The 21205-nt window shown below is 39.0% G+C and overlaps 1 pseudogene; it reads right to left on the reverse strand.

The window, feature by feature from the left end:
- Positions 1–4103: 4103 nt before the first annotated feature.
- The window catches only part of LOC114902449, an 85920-nt pseudogene continuing 68818 nt past the window's right edge, over positions 4104–21205 (reverse strand).

Below are 21205 nucleotides of genomic sequence, written 5' to 3' on the forward strand. Positions count from 1 at the left end.
AGAGGGAGTCTTCACAAAATAATATATTATCTTATAGAAGTAACCCCAGTGTAGCTTTGGTGAAACAGCTGCTTGCTCTTGAGAGAAATCCATCTTCAAGAGTCTGTGGGCTGTGGGGGACTTCCCTGGTGGCGCAGTGGTTAAAGAATCCGCCTGCCAATGCAGGGGACTCGGGTTCGAGCCCTGGTCTGGGAAGATTCCACATGTTGTGGGGCAACTAAGCCCGTGTACCACAACTACTGAGCCTGCGCTCTAGAGCCCGCGAGCCACAACTACTGAGCCCGTGTGCCCCAACTACTGAAGCCGGTATGCCTAGAACCCGTGCTCCGCAACAAGAGACGCCACTGCAATGAGGAGCCCGCGCACTGCAACAAAAAATAGCCCCCTGCTCACCGCAACTAGAGAAAGCCAGTGCGCAGCAACGAAGACCCAGTGCAGCCATAAAGAAAGAAGAAAGAAAGAGTCTATGGTGGGCTGTGGATGTAAATGATGGAAGAGTTTGTACATCTGGATCGTTGGTGGGAGTATTTATCCATTTTTACTGCCCACTCTCTCACGCTTATTTTGCTACCTCTCCTTGATACATAATATATCTTTAGCCTTTCTGGTGACCTTTTGAGGCCCTTGGAATTAGTGACCCTTTCTTACATAAAACCTGAAAAGATACAGGGAAGCCTGAGCTTCAATAATGAACACTGGGCATACCAAGGTGAATCTTCTTTGCCAAGCTGCCGTGGCCCTTGTGCTCTTGGTACACACATTTGTAGAAAGAGGTAAGAGGTGCTGGAATGACTTTGGAAAATAAATCGTTACCAGTCGGTGTTGTTTTTTAACTGTAAGCTTTTCTCTTTTTCCCACGTTAGCAATACTTAGTAGTCAATGTTCCTGCACTGTAGGTAGATTCTTAGTTGAGATTATCTTGGAAAACTGGATACTTGCTTTTTTTTTTCCTCTGAATATTAAAAGGTTTCAGCTGCCTTCACTTCAGACAGAGTCAAAGAAGATATTTCAATTAAAGAATTATGGTTAAAAATTTTTTTAAAGCATACTACTAGACACAGGAAAGAACATTTTAGCATCTTACTCCTTAAAACTTTCTTGCTATTTATGCTTTGCTTTAAAAAATCATTATAAAGCAGACCCAGTTATTATGCATTACCAATTGGAACCATAAAGCCTTTAATATTTAAATTCAACTACAAGAAAAATCAATCTTATTTTGAGATAACCTATAAATTTTTTACAATGTTGACCAAAATATTTTGGCTTGCAAAATCCATTCTTCACTGTGTGTAAGAAAATATGGCAATATGAGATTTGGATGTAGATGTACATCTTTTTTTTAAAGGTTTATTTTTTAGAGCAGTTTTGGATTCACAACAGAATTGATAGGAAGGTACAGAGGTTTTCCATATACGCTTTGCCTCAACACGTGCATAGCCTCCCCCATAATTTTTTTTTTTTTTGACTACACCGTGTGGCTTGTGGGATCTTAGTTCCCCGACCAGGGATTGAACCTGGGCCCTCGGCAGTGAGAGCACCGAGTCCTAACCACTGGCCAACCAGAGAATTCCCACCTCCCCCATAATTAACATCACTCACCAGATTGGTACATTTGTTACCAAGGATGAATTTCCATTGACACATCGTTATTACCTAAAGTCCATAGCTTACTTTAGGGTTCACTGTGTTATATGTTCTAATTCTATAAGTTTGGACAAATGCATAATGACATATAATAATATGTCATTATAATATCATACAGAGTATTTTCACTGTTCTAAAACCCTTCTATGCTCTGTCTCTTCACCCCCACCCCCATTTCTAGCAACTGCTGATCTTTTCATTGTTTCCATATTTCTGCCTTTTCCAGAATATCATATAGTTGGAATCATACAATATGTAGCTTTCTCAGATTGGCTTCTTTTACTTAGAAATATGCATTTAAGTTTCCTCCATGTCTTTTCATAGCTTGATAACTCATTTCTTTTTAGTGCTAAGTAACATTCCATTGTCTGGATGTACCAGAGTTTATCCATTCCTCTACTGAAGGACATATTGGTTGCTTCTAAGTTTTGGCAATTATGAATGAAGTTTCTATAAACATCTGTGTGCACGTTTTTGTGTGGACATGTTTTCAACTCCTTTGGGTAAATACAAAGGAGCACGATTACTGGATTGTAAGATAAGAATATGTTTAATTTTTTAAGACAGTTGCCAAACTGTCTTCCAAAGTGGCTGTACCATTTTGCATTTCTGTCAGAAATGAATGAGAGTTGCTGTTGCTCTACATCCTTGCCAGTGTTTGATGTTGGCCAATCTGATAGGTGTGTTGTGGTATCCCATTGTTTTAATTTGCATTCCCTTGGTGACGTATGTTGTAGAGCATCTTTTCACATGCTTATTTGCCATCTGTATATCTTCTTTGGTGAGATGTCTGTTAAGGCCTTTGGCCTATTTTTTAATATGGTTGTTTTCTTATTATTGAGTTTTAAAAGTTCTTTGTATATTTTGGATAACAATCCTTTTTCAGATGTGTCTTTTACAAATATTTTTTTTCCAGTCTGTGGCTTGTCTTCTAATTCTCTTGACATTGTCTTTTGCAGAGCAGATGTTTTAATTTTAATGAAGTCTAGCTTATCAATTATTTCTTTCATGGATCATGCCTTTGGTGGTGTTGTTCCCAAGGTTATCTGGGAGTTTATCTTCTTGGAGCTTTATAGTTCTTGCATTTTACATTTAGGCCTATGATCCATTTTTAGTTAATTTTTGTGAAGATGTAAGGTCTATGTCTAGATTCATTTATTTGCACATGGATGTCCAGTTATTGCAGCACCATTTGTTGAAGAGACTACCTTTGTTCCATTGTATTGCCTTTGCTCCTTTGTCAAAGATCAGTTGACTATATTTATACGAGTTTATTTCTGTGACCTCTGTTCTGTTCCATTGATCTATTTATCTGTTCTTTCACCAATACCATACTGTCTTGATCACTGCCACTTTATAGTAAGTCTTGAAGTTGAGTAGCATCAGTCCTCCAACTTTGTTATTCTACTTCAATATTGTGTTGGCTACTCTGGGTCTTTTGCCTCTGCGTACAAACTTTATTATTTTTTTTAAAAGATTTTTTTGATGTGGACCATTTTTAAAGTCTTTATTGACTTTGTTACCATATTGCTTTTGTTTTCTATATTTTTAGTTTCTTTTGTTGCAAGGCATGTGGGATCTTAGCTCCTCGAACAGGAATCAAACCGACACCCTCTGCATTGGAAGGTGAAGTCTTAACCACTGGACCACCAAGGAAGTCCCCAAACTTTAGAATCAGACTTGTCTGTATCCATAAAATAACTTGCTAGGATCTTGACTGGGATTGCACTGAATCAATTGATCAAGTTGGGAAGAACTGACATCTTGACATTATTGAGTCTCCCTATCCATGAAGATGCAGTATCTCCCCATTGATTTAGTTCTTTTATTTCATTAATCAGAGGTTTGCTCATATAGATCTTATTTTGTTAGATTTATACCTAAGTATTTTTTTTTGATGTAATGCAAATGTTATTGTGTTTTGAATTTCAAATTCCACTTGTTCATTGTTAGTACGTAGAAAACAATTGACTTTTATATATTAACTTTGTATCCTGCAACCTTGCTATAATTACTTATTAGCTTTAGGAGTTTGTTTGATCCTTTTGGTTTTTCACATAGATGATTATGTCATCTGCAAACAAAGACAATTTTATGTCTTCCTTCCCAATCTGCCTGTGTACATTCTATTTCCTTTTCTTGCCTTACTGCATTAACAAGGACTTCCATTATAATGCTGCAAAGAAGTGGTGAGAGGGGAATGTCCTTTCCATATACCTGATCTTAGTGGGAGATATACATCTTTTTTGTGTGTGAAAAAAAGATTTAGAGAGCATCTTATTATGTCAACACACTACTAGATTTTTAAATACCATTGGTTATCTGTGACAAATAGATATAAAATCAAACATTGTTATTTATGCTATTCAAGTCACATCTCTCTCTTAGCACACTCTAGCACTGGGCATGGCCTGGAGTCGAAGCATCAGGTGTGGGTAGGTGACCTTCATGGAGCCTCACATGGCAAAGAGGATGAGGAAGGTGACCATCAAACAGAAGAGCCCCATAGACTCAGACAGGGCAAAGCCCAGAATGGCGTAGGAGAAGAGCTGCTGCTTCAGAGATGGGTTCCTGGCATAGCCAATGATCTAGCTGCCAAACACTGCGCCAATGCCGGCCCCTGAACCAGACACACCAACTGTGGCGGCTCTAGCGCCGATAAACTTGGCCGCTGTGTCAGGGTCCCGGGAGACAACACTGATCCGGAACTCCCGCCTGGCCACGGGGAGTGGGACACTGCTGTAGGAAGGCTGTTCAGATGGGACCTCTGGCCTCCTCAGGAAGGAGGCAGACACAGGCCTGAGCAGACCCCTAGTACAAGAGCAGATCAGAGCAGGAGGAGTGAGTATTGCCCCGGTGGTCTGCGTTTTTTCAGTCTGCACTCCCACTGCGCCGCTGCCCCTGCTCGGCCCATAGTGCTCGCCCGGCTTGAGGTGACTGACTCCTCAAGTCACATATATCTCTTGCAAATTCATTTATTTCAGTCTCGACTGATAGGCAGTCTTCTGTTTTTTTTTAAAGTGTTGCCAAATGTGCAATGGCAAAGTGAAAGTAAGATTACATAAAAAAGAAAGAAAAATATAGCTAGTATTCAAAGTTCTTCACAAGTGAAGACCTTAATCTACTGTTCTGAATTTACCTTTTGCTGTCCCCTGGATAAACCCTTCATCAGGGTAGACCTATATATTGCCTGTTCCCAAAATATATTGCACTAGGCTTTTTGTTGTTGTAAGGAGGAGATTCATTCAGGTAATCTTAAGATAAAAGGGGTTTATTGTAAATACCAAGGACCTAGACTTTGTTTTCTGATGTCTTTCTGGGTGATTGCTCTCTATTTTTCTCCCCCGTGTTCAATCTTCTCTGCATTCTCCAGTATAAATTCTGGAGGGAGGGCTTTCCTGGTGGCGCAGTGGTTGAGAGTCTGCCTGCCGATGCAGGGGACACGGGTCCGTGCCCCGGTCCGGGAAGATCCCACATGCCGCGGAGCGGCTGGGCCCGTGAGCCATGGCCGCTGAGCCTGTGCGTCCGGAGCCTGTGCTCCGCAAGGGGAGAGGCCACAACAGTGAGAGGCCCGCATACCGCAAAAAAAAAAAAAAATTCTGGAGAGAGATAGTCTGATTGGACTAATTTCCACTGCTCCAGTAGGAAGAGTCCTTTGAATTGGGCCACCCCATGAGTCAAGACCGTGGGGTTGCTGCCCTTGGGTCAGGCCCACTCTGGTTTACTCAGTGGCCATTTCTGAGTAAAGAAAAAGTAGCACCACTGTCATGGGTAGGCAGTTTCAGTGAGAAGAATGAGATTTTCTGTGTGACCCTGGGACTGCTATGTCCAAGACGTGTCTAAGGTGTTTCTACCTCTCTGCCTTTGTTGACGCTTATTCTCTTATCCATAGAGCATTCCCTATGAATTTACACATATTCTGATTTTACCAAGCTGAAATATTAATGAGTTAGGTAGGCAAAGCCTGCCCCAAATATTGCAGTCTACTGATATCTTCCGTCTTTGAATTTTTAGTGGATCATCACGGAGCACAGTGATGATTTGAGGACCAAGGAAGTGAAAGGCCTAGAGAGGAATAACTTTTTCAACAGTCTGTAAGAATGCAAAAATAAAAATATTTATTAAATTTGGAATTGAATTTATTCTGGGCTTGGAGGTGCGGGGAGAAGCAACGTGCACTAACAAGGACAACAAAGATTACTGAATTCTTTAGATCTCACCAATGATTTACTCAGGTGTATGTGGTTTACATTCCCTATCTCCTTTATACTCTAGTAAATCTGTGCTTTTTTGTTTATTTTTTAATTAAAGTATAGTTGCTTTACAATATTGTGTTAGTTTCAAGTGTACAGCAAAGCAGTTTGGTTATACATATATATGTATATTCTTTTTTATTTTTTACATTATAGTTTATTATAAGATATGGAATATGATTCCCTGTGCTCTACAGCAAATCCTTGTTGTTTATTTTATATATGGTAGTTTGTATCTACTAATCCCATACTCCCAATTTATCCCTTCCCTCCTTCCCCTTTGGTAACTATAAGTTTGTTTTCTGTCTGTGAGTCTGTTTTGTTTTGTAAATAAGTTCATTTGTACTGTTTTTTAGATTCCACTTATAAGTGATATCATATGGTATTTGTCTTTCTGTCTGACTTACATCACTTAGTGTGATAATCTCTAGGTCCAACCACATTGCTGCAAATGGCATTAGTAAATCTGTGCTTTTGATCTCTATGTTGTGGACCACAGCAGTTAGTATTCAAAGTAATTTTTTTGACAATTCAGATATGACATATTTACAAGAAAAGGACAGCAGTTGGAATAAGCTAGAGAAAAAGAAAAAAGGGATGGGAGAGGACATGAACCAAAAGGTGCAGGACTTGAAGGCAAAAATCTCCCTGTCGTCACTTCCCTGATGGTGCAGTGGTTAAGAACCCGCCTACCAATGCAGGGGACATGGGTTCGAGCCCTGGTCTGGGAAGATCCCACATGCCACGGAACAACTAAGCCCGTGTGCCACGACTACTGAGCTTGTACTCTAGAGCCTGCAAGCCACAACTACTGAAGCCTGCATGCTTAGAGCCTGTGCTCCAAAACAAGAGGAGCCACTACAATGAGAAGCCCGTGCACCACAACGAAGAGTAACCCCCCACTCGCTGCAACTAAAGAAAGCCTGCACGCAGCAACGAAGACCCAATGCAGCGAAAAAAAAAAAAAAAAAATCTCCCTCTCTTTGGTCTTTGGAAGCAGCACCAGAGAGTTACCCAAGATGGTGACAGCAAGGGATTCACTGAGGAGTTCCCCAGGCACCAAAGGACTAGGCTTATTTGCTCTTCTAATATAGTAGTTTACATGTGCATTAGACTAACTAGTTTATCCCTATGGAAAAAAAGAGAATGAATAAGAGAAGACTAATGTAGACATTTTGAACATAAGAAAGGTGATAAAAAATAAATGAATTTTACTGGTGAGAAGGAATGAATGGATTCTTTGTCCACAGTGACCTTGAGGTAAATAGAAATAATCTGTCCTCAATGATGTACTCATTTATTTTCATGAAGTATCAGGTCTCCAACCAGTTGATCTTGAAGTCTATCTTGTTGATTTCTGAGCCAGCTGACTAGATTTCCAGCAGAGGGGACCTTACAGAAGGTTTTTCTTCATAGATAGGTGGTCTCATCGACTGAAGTTCCCTTCCTCTTAAGGGTTTTGAGGGGTTTATAGAGAGTAGCTTTTCCTCAGGAAAATTTAGGACTAATTTAGCAAAGTATCATGCCCCTTATTATTCATATTTATGGAGTACTTAAGGAGTCTTTCTAGCTGCCACATTTTAAAGAGAGTCTTGGTAAATTGGAGTATGTTTAAGTAAGAGGCTAAAGGATAGAGGAGAGTTGTTAAAATATTGGGGACTCTTCATGTAATCTTTTTTAAAATTGAGAACAGGGGTTAAATTTATTTCCTGTAGCTTCAGAAGGCAGACGTTGGATTATCGGGTGGAAGCTGCAGAAAGCAGGTTTCTGCTTAAAATAAGAACTTTCCAACACTTGGAGTTGTTTGAGAGTGGAATTGGCCACCTTGTGAAGCAAGGTGTATTAGTCTGCTGCTAAAACAAAATTCCATAGCCTAGGTGGCTTAAGCAAGAGAAATTTATTTTCTCACAGTTCTGGAGGCTAGAACTCCAAGGTCAAGGTTCTGGCTGATTGAGTTTCTAGGGAGAGCTCTTTTCCTGGCTTGCAGATGGCTGCCTTTTCGTTATGTCCTCACATGGTCTTTCCTCAGTACGTATATGGAGGGAGAGGGAGAGAGAGAATGAGTGAGTGCTCTGGTGTCTCTTCTTATGAGGACACTAATTCCTGTCAGATCAGGGCCCCTATGACATCATTTGATTTTAATTGCTTCCTTAGCAGCTCCATCTCAGCCACATTGGAGTTAGGGCTTTGGCATATGAATTTTTGGGGAACACAAACAAAACAGGAGAACACTGTGTTTGGAGTGTTTAAATAGAAACTGGTTGCCATCTGTCAGGAAAGTTTTAGAGGGCATCCTCAGACTAGGAGAGGCTTGGCCAGATGATCTCAGTTTTCTTAAATCTGAAGGAACAAGGTCAAGCTGTAGATTTTTGAAGATAGGCATATATTGGGGCACACATTCGAAAAAAAAAGGTTTGATTTTATTCTGGAAACTTGTTAGGAACCAAAATTATAGGTGTTGGAAAATCAAAGTGGAAGTAAAGAAAACCTCTTACCTCTAGAGCTGCCTGTACTTGGTTAGCTATGAGAATTGAAAGCATTAGAATCTACCTAGATAGAATTTCCAAATATCTTAATCTTCATAAATAACAGAAATAAAGGGAATACATATGTATTTGTCATGTAGCTGGTTCTTTAAAGGACAAATTCATAATAACATTATAAATATGTTGTGTAATTATTGGATGTTGATAACTACTTTCTGAGAACATAAACCTCATTTCATTTTATTCTTCAGCACGTCCTGACAGAGTTCCTTTCTCAGTAGGCAGTGAGGTAAATTTTGCTTCTGTTAGGATATCGGAATTGGACCGAATAACAATCAACATTTGAATGACTTGAAAACATTCTTTCTTTCTTTATTTATTTTTGGCTGTGTTGGGTTTTCGTTGCTGTGCGCAGGCTTTCTCTAGTTGCAGTGAGCGGGGTCTACTCTTCCTCGTGGTGCGTGGGCTTCTCATTGCGGTGGCTTCTCTTGTTGCTGAGCATGGCCTCTAGGCGTGCAGGCTTCAGTAGTTGTGGCTCCTGGGCTCAGTAGTTGTGGCTCGCGAGCTCTAGAGTGCAGGCTCAGTAGTTGCGGCACATGTGCTTTGTTGCTCCGTGGCACGTGGGATCTTCCCGGATCGGGGCTTGAACCCATGTCCCCTGCATTGGCAGGTGGATTCTTAACCACTGCGCCACGAGGGAAGCCCTTGAAAACATTCTTATATACAGGTTTATTGCACTGGAATTTGAATCCTTTTAGCATGAAAAATAGATGATAGTCTACATTGTTCAGTGTTGTTGATGACCATAGATTGGCTACTAGGTGGATGGTCATCTTAGGTGCTTGGTATTTACTTTGGGTCACACAAAAATTTATACTTTATGCTAACTGCAGCAGAAAAAAATATTTGGTTTGTGACAAGAAACGTTAGAAACGTATAGATGCTATACATCATATAGTTTTCTACCTTCCCTGCTTAGTTGATTTCCTACTATTTTACAAATGTAGAGAAATGAAGGGCCAAAAGGAAAGAGAGAAATAGAAAAGTTTTATCCTGATATAAAGGAGAATGTGAATTTTATTTTCATGGTATGTTATTCTTTTGTTTTTGTTTTATTATAAATTTGATACATGCTTATTATAGAACACTTGGAAAAGAGTGCATTCTTTTTAAACTTACCATCTGTTACCTCAAAACTAGATTTTTTTTTTTTGGATAACTTGAACTCATCCCTTTTGATCCAAAAGTATAAAATAAAACCACAACAGTGTGGTTTACTTTAAAAAGAACTTCAATTTTTAGAGTTAAGAACCTAAAAGCATTAAAAATATAAGAAAATCTTCAAATTAATTTTTTATCTTTTGGTGCCATTTATTAAATTATTTTGCCCAAGAAATTAAAACAAGTCACAAACGAGCCAAAAGTTAAGGTGTTAAGATCGTTCATATCAAGATTATTGATGTGAAAGCCTGGAATATTATTTGTATTTTGTTCAAAGAATTTAATTATATTTTAGGCATATTAGTTATACTGTAATAACTTAGAAAAGTAGTTATGACATGTAGTTTTTATCATTATTATTTACCCTGCAAACCCCTTTTTAAGAGTTTTAGCTCATCATGCCATTAGTTATTAAAACTTAGATAGGAACTATTTTGTATTTTGGTTTATCACATTGCTGAATAACTAAATCATAGAAGCTCAAAGACTGGAATATAATTAGAGATGATTTTACTCAATTCCATCTTTCATAGATGAGAAAACTGAAGCTCAGATGGAGATGAGATAATTTCCTCCATTGAGTAACTAGCAACTCCCCTGCCTTCCCAACCCCATCGGGTTTCATCACATTTCATTGGTGGGGTTTGTGGAATAATGAATTGTTGATTTCCCCCACCGCAATCCAATGTGTTGGAAGATATATTAACAATGCAGGAGACTCTGAAGTGCTTCTATGACAAAAGTGGATTTCATTTTAGGACAAGCCATAGAAGGTCATGAAAATCCTTTGGAAAGTTTTCATGCAGTTAAGAGTTAATTTGTGTAGATTTCTAACTTGGAAGTCATAAAATCAATTGCTGTGTAGTAAGATTTCATTTATAAGAATTTGATGTATTTAATGCAGTATTTTGATAGACAAGTCTGCTGTTGTCTGGAAGAGGATCAGGTCACTTGTTGGAAGATATTCAATTACTTAAATGAGTAATAAAAACAGAGTATATAGTTATCCCATTTGTTTATTGCTTTGCTTATTCTTAGCCAATAAAGTAAAATCAATCCCATAAGAAATACTCCTGAAAATGCAATTTAAATATAATTAAGTGCCTAGAATGCTTATAGGGGAGTACAATATCCAAGCCTGAATTTAAACTTAGTGATTTTCAGGCATCAGGTTTAATTTCTTTCGTCAATATGAGTTGGTGGCTGTTTTCCTCTTGAGCCAAGGGAGGTACTGAATGCAGGGGTAAGAAGCACTTTCTTCTGTTGCCTCTAATTATTCTAGCTGGGAATCAATTCTTTTTTTTTTTTTCTTTTGCTGTACGCGGGCCTCTCACTGCTGTGGCCTCTCCCATTAAGGAGCACAGGCTCCGGACGCGCAGGCTCAGCGGCCATGGCTCACGGGCCTAGCCACTCCGCGGCATGTGGGGATCCTCCCGGACCGGGGCACGAACCCGTGTCCCCTGCATCGGCAGGCGGACTCTCAACCACTGCGCCACCAGGGAAGCCCTGGGAATCAATTCTTAAGTACTTTCATCAAAGAATGAACTTGCTGCCAGGAGCCTTATTTGCCTGCCAGCATAAAAGTTTGGGTATAGATTTTATTTTTTTGCGGTACGCGGGCCTCTCACTGTTGTGGCCTTTCCCATTGTGGAGCACAGGCTCCGGACGCACAGGCTCCGGACGCACAGGCTCAGCGGCCATGGCCACCAGGGAAGCCCCTGGGTATAGGTTTTTTTATTTCAGGGTAACATAGCGCTTTCCAAGGAGGAGCCAATGGCAGAAATTGACTCTATAGGCAACTGTGAGACAGAACAATAAAATGATCCTGGGCTATAAGAATTAGAAAATAATCAAGTTTGAATGCTAGTCCTAGGACTTGCAGGCAAATGACTTTGGGAAATACTAATTGCTTTGAGACTTAGGAAATACTAATTGCTTTGAGCCTTAATTTGGCCATCTATGAAATGAGTATAATAGTATGTTTGTTATAAGAATCAAATGGGGCTTCCCTGGTGGCGCAGTGGTTGAGAGTCTGCCTGCTGATGCAGGGGACACGGGCTCGTGCCCCGGTCCGGGAAGATCCCACATGCCGCGGAGCGGCTGGGCCCGTGAGCCATGGCCGCTGAGCCTGCGCGTCCGGAGCCTGTGCTCCACAACGGGAGACGCCACAACGGTGAGAGGCCCGCGTACCACAGAAAAAAAAAAAAAAAAAAAAGAATCAAATGAAATAATGAATGTCAAGCACCAATGGCAGTATGTGGTGCATGTTACATGTCCTATTTCCCTCCCTGTCTCCCTACAAATTCAATTCTACTTCCTTCGGATTTCTTTGGAGACTAAACTGCAGAATAACTGAAGTGGGGACAGAGCACATTGGGCTACTACAGAAGCCATCTGTGGACATTGCCTTTAAATACAATTGAGATTACCATTCTCCACTGTGTCCCCTTCCTGACCCCTGCTCTAACTTCAAGCAGTGCAAATTCAATTAGTTCCAATTCCCAGAAGCCTCATCTTCGGCTGTATTACTTAGAAACTTGACATGATGATAACGAGGCCTTCATTCCAGGTTGAAGTGATCCAAGATTTTTCTCAGTTGCTTATAGAGTCCCAGTGCTCAGGTAAGGTGGGTTACTGTTATTCTCTATGAAAGATGAACAAGAGCCACAGATGCTAAAGTAAGATAGATGTCAAGGTCCAGGGACAGGATCAGAAAGGACAACTGTATTAATCTTTTAAAAAATATGGTAAAATACATATAATATAAACTTTACTATTTTAACCATTTTTAAGTAAGTGTACAGTTTAGTGACATGAAATACATTCACAGTGTTGTGCATTTATCACCAACATCCATCTCTAGAACTTTTTTTTTTTGTTTTAACCTCGCTAAGCAGCTTGTGGGATCTCGGTTCCTTGTCCAGGGATTGAACCTGGCTGGGCCCTTGTCAGTGAAAGCACTGAGTACTAAGCACTGGACCGGCAGGGAATTCCCTCTATAACTTTTTATTCTTCCAAAACTGAAACGCTATACCCATTAAACAATAACTCCCCACCCCCACCACCCCCAGCCCCTGGTCACCACCATTCTACTTTATGTCTTTATAAATTTGACTATTCTAGATACCTAGTGGGTGGAATCATACAGTATTTGTGCTTTTGTGACCAACTTATTTTGCTTCCCACAATGTCTTCAAGGTTCATCTATATTGTAGCTTGTGTCAGAATTTCCTTCCTTATTGCGGCTGAGTAATATTCTATTGTATGTATATATCACATTTTGTTTTGCCATTCCTCTGTCAATGGATACTTGGGTTGCTTCCATCTCTTGGCTATTGTGAATAATGCTTTTATAGACATAGGTGTATAAATATCTGTTCAAGTCCCTGCTTTCAATTTTTTGGAGTATATACCAAGAAGTGGAGGGCTTCCCTGGTGGCGCAGTGATTGAGAGTCCGCCTGCCGATGCAGGGGACACGGGTTCGTGCCCCGGTCCGGGAAGATCTCACGTGCCATGGAGCGGCTGGGCCCGTGAGCCATAGCCACTGAGCCTGTGCGTCCTGAGCCTGTGCTCTGCAACGGGAGAGGGCACAGCAGTGAGAGGCCCGTGTACAAAAAAAAAAAAGAAGTGGAATTACTGGATCAAATGATAGTTATATTTATAATATTTTGAGGAGTCCCCAAATTTTCCATAGTGATTGCAGCATTTTACATTCCCACCAGCAGTGCACAAGGGTTCCAATTTTTCTATATCCTTGCCAACACTTGTCATTTCTTTTTTTTTTTTGTTGTTGTTAATGTCATCCTAATGGATGTGAAGTGGTAGGTTAATCCTAAAGAAATGATGCATAATGCATAACCTGTCTAGGCTCCAAGCACATAGTAGGTGCTTGTTAAATGAATGGGCAAGAATTCACATTTCATATATGAAGTGAAATATCATTAGAGTATAATCCAGGAAGTATTACAACTTATTCATCTATCCACTAATGAAATGGAGTGTGTACCATGCACTATGTTAATTATTAGGAGTTCAAATTTCAATAAAAATTGAAGCCAAGACAAATGTTGTTCCTTCTCTCAAAGAGCTCACAGTCTCTTATCTCTCCAAGGAGGGAAGCTGAGTCACCAAAATATGACAGCTTAATTAATGAATCCTTATAAACATCTAATCCTTTTGGCACTAGAGTCCATATTTTTCAAGCCACATTATAATTAGTATAATTAGCCACATTATAACTAGATACTATATTCTAGTTTTTGTGACACATGTATTTTCTTTTACCAATTAGTAAATATAATACTTACATGTACATACCTCCACACATGTATACATATATATGTATAAACTGTATATATATATATATATTATATATATATATATATATATATATATATATAATATATATATATACTTTACTTCATTGGATTCAAGCCCTCTAGAATTCTGGGAGTGAAATAAGCCCTAATGGTTATTAGGCATCCATTGCATGTAATTAACTTCTCATTGCATCTAGAATGGTAGTAATTATTTGCCATCCTTGGGAGAACTGAGAAATAATCTCTCAAATAATTTTCTGTATTCTGTGTTCAGATGAAGAACCCCTGTTGAGAAAGTCTGCCTCAGTGACTTTCCACTTTTGAGTGAAATAATAAAATTGAGCTTCTGAGCCTGCAAAGCTGAGGACTGTTCACTGGACCATGATAGTGGCAGAAACATGCAGGAATCAGTCAACTCTGCTGTCACATTACTGCTCTTACTTTCTGTATAAATTCAGAAAGATAAGGTGGAAACAAATTTGCAGCTGAATCACAGTCTGGTTTTCTTCCTGTAGGAGAATGGGCTTATTTGCGAGGGGGCGGGGTGGTGGTGTTTGGGTTTATTTGTCTTATGCCCGAGTCAACAAAATGCTGTAAACAATCATGCTGCCATTTTGTTTATTACACTGAAGCCATGCATTGAACTGCCTCACTGAACAAAAATGTACATTACTTTTGCTACTGGGATCAGTATTGCTCTTTCTACCTATTTAGTTCCATTTATTTAAGAAGTATTTATTGAGATCCTACTGTGTCCCCATTACTAGGCTAGGTAGTATTTGATAATACTTTGATAATACAAAGGTGAACTGATCCTGTGGTCTAGTGGTGGTGAAAGACAAATGAATAGGCAGTTATAATTGCTAAGTATTAATAAGTGAGAGAAAGCACAGGATGCTGAGATAGAACAGAAAAGAGACCCCTAACTCAGACCAGAAGAATCAGGGGGAAGACCTCCTGGGGAAACTGATGGCTAAATTAAGACTTATCAATTTAATAGGAGTTAGCTAAGCAAGGAGAGGGGAAACTCTTTTTAGAAGAAACAGCACATACAAAGTCCCAGCGTGGATAAGCATACACTCTTAAGAAAATGAAAAAATGTGAACGTGATGGTTTGAGACCAGGTTGCGAGGGTGTGAGATGAAGCCAGAGAGATAAGCAGGAGCTCACTAATCTAGGATATTATAATTCCTTTTTGGGACTTTGGTAGCTTTCTGGATATACAATGTGGGGAAAAAGGGGGACTCCCTGGTTTCTGGCTTGGCCACTGGATTAGATGGAAAACACTAGGAGTATCAGGTTTCCTAGGGAAGACAGTAAGTTCAATTTTAGATAATTTTTTTTGAGGTGCCTGTGCAACAAGCAAGAAGGCTTTTGGGGTGAAAAGTTTAGGGAGAGATTAGGGGAAATTATTGTTGTTGATGTTTTAATTCTTGCCCTTATTGCCAATCCTCTCTTAGGATGCCACTATAAAATAAATAATTTGTGAATTAGAGATATTTCCTGTGGGATTGGATCCAAAGCATATAACAAGCAGGAGTATATAACTTGCTGCTTCTTGGGAGCATAATGGGCTGAGGTAACATTGTTTTGATTATCACTTTCTGCCAACAGCTAAACGATTGCTCTTTCCTATTTACTTAAATATACACATGGTTATATATACATAGATAAGGTCTTGATATATCTGTTGATGCGCTCATCTTTAGGAAGTGGGTTTAGTTGGAGGAGAGGGAAGTATTACTTTATATACCTCTATATTGCTAGAATTTTTTTTTTACACAAAGCACTTTATTTTTATGAAAATAATAAAATGAAAATTATTTAGTAAATAATTGAGTAAAAATTTTGAGTACATTGAGTTGAAAAAAGTAGTTAAAGTGTTGGGGAAGTTTTGAAGGGCAATGCAGAAGACCCAGAAAGAAAAAAGAAAAGACTGGAAGTGAGATAGGAGGTGTGGGGATACTCCACAAACTACATGGAACAGGTGTTTCTGCCTTCCTGCCTCCCTAAGTGGTATATCAGGAACTATGTGTAAAGAATGTTTGTCATTCAGTTGCTGCTGCTTATTTATTCTCCTGTAGCAAGCCTCCAACATTATACCTGTTAGCAAGACTGATGCTCAACCGGCACTCCCTGGTAGGCTAGTGGTTATTTATAGCTAATGTCTGTTATGGTTGGTCTGATTACTGGTTGTTATTATCACTACTGCTTTAGTTATTTATACTCTCTGGCATCACTGATTTAGAAAACCTTTCTTGGCATCTGCTTGTTTTCCATCTCCTTTCCATGTCAACTCCTCTGTTTTTCCAGTGTTCCCTGATAGATGTCTATCATGGCTCCTGTGGTGGGCTGAACAATGACCCCCAAAGGTATCTGGTCCTAATTCCTGCAACCCTCAAATGTTACCTTATTTGGAAAAAGGATCCTTGTAGATGTGATTAAGTTTAAGATCTTGAGATGGGTTATCCAGACAGGCTGTAAATGCCATTACAAGTGTCCTTATAAGAGATAGGCAGAGAGAGATTTAACACACATACACAGGAGAGAAGGCAATGTAAGGTGGAGCCGTAAGTGATTTGAAGATGTCGGCCTTGTAGATTGGAGTGATGTGTCCACAAGCCAAGGGATGCTGAAAGCCACTAGAAGCTAAAAGAATTAAGGGACAGATTCTCCCCTAGAGCCTTGGGAAGGAATGCAGCCCTGCTAACGCCTTGATTTTGATCTAGCGAAACTGATTTCATGCTCTTTAACTCCAGAAATCGGAGACAATAAATATCTTAAATATACTGAAAACCTATTGTTTGTTGTTTATTTGAAATTCGAATTTAACAGGGCAGGCATTCTGTATTTTATTTGGTAACCCTAGATAGAGATCTTGCGTTAATCTTCGTATTACTGTTTAACAGTATTTGGTAAAATGGATGTTTGGTGAGTAAATAAATAACCTAATAATTTTACAAATAGTTGAAGAGTATTTTTATTATTGAAATTTCCAAATATATTCAAAAGTAGGGAGAATAGTGTAATGAAGCCCCATGTAGGGATCACCTAGCTTCCACAATCATCAATGCATGGCTAATATCACAGTTTTTAAAACAATACTTTGTTTAAAATAAGCAACTCTGGTGGTTTTGTTTTGTGTGTGTATATTTATGAGTATGTGTACATTTGTACAGCAAAAGAGGGGTGTGGTAGTAATAGCATTGAATTTCAAGATACTGTATCTTTCCAAAAGAATCCAGAAAGTGGAGAATGATAAGCATTTGTATATGAATGACAGGAGAGCAAAACGAGACTTCTACGATTAAAGGAGCTTGCTATAGAACGCCGGGTAAGATAGAAGACGTGGCCAATATTTTCCAAGTATAAATTGAAACATAGGCACAGAGACTGGTAAATATAACTTCTGGTAGTCTTGTTCTGCTAAAAAAGCAGTTCATGAACCCTCAACTAGCTTTGCTGCTAATTTCACCTCTCAGAATAGCAAGGAAGCAATCAAGAGAATGGACATCCAGAACTTGATTCTGAATGCCAAGGAAGAACAGGTTGGAAACGTGGACGTGGTTGGCACTGAGGGAGGGCATGACCACGTGGTCACATCATCCCAGAATATGAAGTTGCCAAGGAACGGAGGGCTGGGCTTAGTTAGACCATGGTTTGTAGGAAAAGTAGGCTTCAAAAATTCAGGTTTAATTGCATCATAAGGATGTTGAATGATGTGCAGGTGCCAGAGAAACAGAAAATTCTTTAAAAAAGAAAATTTTACAGTTAAGCTTCATACATTTTTATGGGAGGAGAATAAACCAGAAGGCATCTGTAGTAGCTGCTGTTGGTTGCCCATCCTCATAACAGGTACTGTGAACCAGTGAAGTGGTCCAGTCCAGCATCTCAGCCGAGAGAGCCTTTTCTTTTTCCAGCTTTATTGAGGTTTAATTGACAAAGAAAATTGTATATATTAAAAGTGTATGAAGACACAAGAATGAGGAAAGAAAAATGAATAGGAAAAATAGGTCAGAGAAATGTACAAAATGTGTCAGAGAAGAAAGATTACTTGTTTGCTTACAGGTCAATCAATAAGCATTTATTGTTGTTCTTTCACTGTGCACCTCAAAATGATACTTATTACTTTGGGACCTGAAAATTCTTTAAAATTTAAAAGTAAATTTCACAAGTACCATGGCTTAGAAAGGTCACTTTTCTCTTATACCTTCTTCAAAGATTGTTGTATTATTTATATAAATACCAGTTATTAGTATATTAATTATTGGTAATTGTAATATAAAAATATCTTTAATATAGAGAAAATATATCTAAAAAAGTTAGGGATTCAATTTTGATTCTTATAGCAATGAACCTTTATAGAGCCATTGCTACATGCTAGGTAGTATACTAAACACATTATACCCATTAACTAACGTAATTCTCTCCACACCCTCTAAAAATAGATGTTATTTTAATCTCCATTTTATAGTTGCGGAAACTGAGGCACAAAGAGGTAGAGTAACTTACCTTTAGCTAGTAAGTAGCAGAATAGGGTTTTGAGTCTAGAATCATAAATGTTATATAATATTCCCTAATTATTCTACCAAGATTGCTGTCTATGATGAGAAGTATTCAGTAGAAGAACCCAGGTCTTGTATGTGATATCATAGATGTCAGCCTCACAAATTAAACTAATCGGGAAAGATGTCTGAATTAGTTAAAATCTGATTTAAAGAAAGATTGAAAAAATTACATTCTCTATTTTGACATACATTCTTTGGCAGTACTTCAAGACAGAGTAACGAAGCACAAGAAAATGTCACTAAATAGGAATAATTTTAAATCAATAATCGTATGTAAATGGATATTTCTTAAGTAATCAAAAATTCTTATGATAATGAAAATAACCTTAGTCTATTTATAATCCTCTTTAAAGGTTGTACAATGTGATGATTTATTCTATGTATGTATTGTGAAAGGAAAACCAAAATCAAATTAATTAACACAGCCATCACCTCACATAGTTACCAATTTTTGATTTGTTTTTTTTTTGTGGTGAGAACGTTGAAAATTTACTATCTTAGTACGTTTCCAGTATACCATATAGTATTATTAACTATAGTCACAATGCTGTACATTAGATCCCCAGAACTTATCATCTTACAACTGAAGGTTTACACCTTTTGACCAACATCACCCCATTCCCCTCACCCCCAACCCCTGGCAGCCACTGTTCTATTCTCTGGTTCTATGAGTTTTCACTTTTCTAGATTCCACATATAAGTGAAATCATACAGTGTTTGTCTTTCTGTGTCTGGCTTATTTTACTTAGGACGATGGCCTCTAAGGTCATCCATGTTGTCACAAATGGCAGAATTATGTTTTTTTATGCCTGAGTAATATTTTATTGCATATATATACCCCGTTTTCTTTTATCCATTCATCCATTGACACTTAGCTTGTTTCCATATCTTGGCCACTGTGAATAATGCTGCAGTGACTTGGGAGTGCAGATATCTCTTCAAGATGCTGATCCCATGCCCTTTGTATATATACCTAGAAGTGGTATTGCTGGATTGCATGGTAATTATATTCTTAATTTTGGGGGGAATCTCCATGATGTTTTCCATAATGGCTGTACTAACTTACACTACCACGAACAGTCTACGAGGGTTCCCTTTTCTCCACATTCTCACCAACACTTGGTATCTATCGTTCTTTTGCTAACATGTGTGAGGTGATATCTAATTGTGGCTTTGATTTGCATTTCCCTGATGATTAGCGATGGGCATTTTATTTTATTTTATTATTTTTTAACCTGTGAAAGTCAAGGTTTATTTGAGGTTGCTGTATAATTTTTCTGAGTTGTACAATAACCTTGCAAAGGAAGAATTATACACAGCTCATAAATGAGGAAACTGCAGTTAAGAACAATTTTGTGGTTTGCCCAGTTCCACACAGTAGGCAGTTTTGAAGTTTGTATCCTCCTTAACACCAAATACATGGTGTCTTTTCCAACAACAACAGCCAATTCTCCAATTCTCTGGCATCATCTAGGTATCCAAAAATTCAATTCAACTCTGATACTATCAGAGTTAGCTCATACCCGTCTGTCCCACCAGGCTATCCTACGTCAGACACCAGCCACAAATGGGTTGCCCAGGCTACCCCACATTTCTGCTCAGCTGACTACAAATGGGGTTTCCCACTGATATTATACAACCCAGATTGGGCCTTGAACCCATGGTCTTTTATTTATTTATTTATTTATTAATTTATTATTTTTTCAATCTCCCAATTCATCACACCACAACCCCCACCCCCCACCGCTTTCCCCCCTTGGTGTCCATAAGTGTGTTCTTTACATCTGTGTCTCAATTTCTGCTCTGGAAACCGGTTCATCTGTACCATTTTCTAGGTTCCACATATATGTGTTAATATACAATATTTGTTTTTCTCTTTCTGACTTACTTCACTCTGTATGGCAGTGTCTAGATCCATCAACGTCTCTACAAATGACCCAATTTCGTTCTTTTTTTTTTTTCTTTGCGGTACGCGGGCCTCTCACTGTTGTGGCCTCTCCCGTTGCGGAGCACAGGCTCCGGACGCACAGGCTCAGCGGCCACGGCTCATGGGCCCAGCCGCTCTGCGGCATGTGGGATCTTCCCGGACTGGGGCACGAACCCGTGTCCCCTGCCTCGGCAGGAGGACTCTGAACCACTGCGCCAACAGGGAAGCCCCGTTCCTTTTTATGGCTGAGTAATATTCCATTGTATATATGTACCACATCTCCTTTATCCATTCGTCTGTCAATGGGCATTTAGATTGCTTCCATGACCTGATTGTTGTAAATAGTGCTGCAGTGAACATTGGGGGGCATGTGTCTTTTAGAATTATGGTTTTCTCTGGGTATATGCCCAGTAGTGGGATTTCTCGGTCATACGGTAAAATTCTAATTTTAGTTCTTTAAGGAACCTCCATACTGTTCTCCATAGTGGCTGTATCAATTTACATTCCCACCAACAGTGCAAGAGGGTTCCCTTTTCTTCACACCCTTTCCAGCATTTGTTGCTTGTAGATTTTCTGATGATGCCCATTCTAACTGGTGTGAGGTGGTACCTCATTGTAGTTTTGATTTTCATTTCTCTAATAATTAGTGATGTTGAGCAGCTTCTCATGTGCTTCATGGCCATCTGTATGTCTTCTTTGGAGAAATGTCTATTTAGGTCTTCTGCCCATTTTTGGATTGGGTTGTTTGTTTTTTTAATATTGAGCTGCATGAGCTGTTTATAT

This window comes from Monodon monoceros, unplaced genomic scaffold (assembly GCF_005190385.1).
Source record: "Monodon monoceros isolate NGI ecotype Baffin Bay Population unplaced genomic scaffold, NGI_Narwhal_1 Super_Scaffold_20, whole genome shotgun sequence".
In the NCBI taxonomy this organism is placed as follows: Eukaryota; Metazoa; Chordata; class Mammalia; order Artiodactyla; family Monodontidae; genus Monodon; species Monodon monoceros.